Raw genomic sequence first — 1,600 nt, 5'->3', positions numbered from 1 at the left:
CTTCTTTGCACCATTTTTGGGCAAAAGCGGGATGGCTGATTTCCCCTCTGCTCATCACATCAACGGTTCAGAGCGGGCGCGAGGACGACCGACAGGGGGCGTCAGCCGGCAGCTCACCGCGGCTCTGCAGCCGGAGCGGCCGCTCCAACCCTCCGCTGTCGTCCAGTCAAAGTGGGAAAAACCGACCCTTCTGTTTCCACTTTTTATCGATGTTTTAAGGCTCTTTTTTAACGTTTTTGTCCCTTTTTTTTAACACTTCTGACGTTGTTTTTCTTTCAATCATTGTCACTTTGTTTTGACGTTTTTTAACACTGCGTAACACTAACTTATTAACTTTAGTTTTGCTGAAGTTTTGCCCAGCTCATGACCCCCAGGGGCAAAGGATTGCGTCAGCATACTTTAACAATTTAGTAAGATATTTACAAAAGACGACCGCAGCCCTTTTTTTTAAACACTTTTTTCAATGTTTGTCACTTTTTTTGACGTTTTCAACGCTACTTGACACAACTTATTATATTTAGTTTTAAAGTTATTTGGGAATTTATGGTCAATAAACCTCATTTATAGGAAATTATACCTAATGTTTGAGTTAGAAAAGCACAAATTAGGAATTATTGACACTGAAATTAAAGGAATGGATGTTGATGATAATCACAGACTGGAATATGTCAACTTTTACTTTGGGCCCCCTGCAGAGTTTCTAGCATGCACTCCCCCCCTTTGGAAAGCTGAGACCTGACAGCGTCATGGATTGTTCTTAATCATGGTCTGGAAAGACCAGGTGATTCAATCTTAAGGTTTTAAATGCCCAGACTCATCTGATAAAATACAATAAGGCATAAGTCTACATCCCAGTGTTCACACAGAGGCAGAGTTTTATTTTTAAAGACCAGTTATTTCATGGATCAGGATACTATGCATCCTGATCAGGTTCCCTTGGCCTTTGGCCTTAAAAATACCCCCCCCCCCCACACACACACAAACACACACACACACACACACACATATCACATACCCTTCACCATACCTAGAGATCGGCATGAGGAACTTCCCATAAAACCATCTCTCAATTCAAATGCAAAACCGGAGGGTTGCTTGTTCAAGTCCCCATATGGACCAAAAACCACGGCGTGTGGACTGGTAGCTGGAGAGAGGCCACATCCCCTCCTGGGCACTGCCGGGTGCTCTTCAGCAAGGCACCATACCCCCCCCATCCCCCAACCACTCAGGGTGCTAGTTCAGCTGGCAGCCCCCCCAGTCTGACTACTCTCCATTAGTGCATGTACAGGACCTAAGCGTGTGTGTGTGTGTGTGTGTGTGTGTGTGTGTGTGTGTGTGTTTCAGGCCTATGTGTGTAGTGATTACTAACAAAGTGTGTACACAGAGGGAAAATGGAAATTTCCACACTGGGGATTAATAAACAACAAATCAAAATTAAATTAATTAAAATTTAAAATCAAACCAACTATTAAGCTAACTGAAATAAACTGAATTTTCTTTTTTAAGGGGGACAAATCTACCTCTTCTAAGTATTGGGAGTCTACACACACACACGTGGGTATTCAAAAGATTTCACCCTGTTTTCAAAGTTTTCGTTTTC

The sequence above is a fragment of the Etheostoma cragini genome, chromosome 2 (genome assembly GCF_013103735.1).
Source record: "Etheostoma cragini isolate CJK2018 chromosome 2, CSU_Ecrag_1.0, whole genome shotgun sequence".
Classification (NCBI taxonomy): domain Eukaryota; kingdom Metazoa; phylum Chordata; class Actinopteri; order Perciformes; family Percidae; genus Etheostoma; species Etheostoma cragini.
This window is presented reverse-complemented; position numbering follows the sequence as displayed.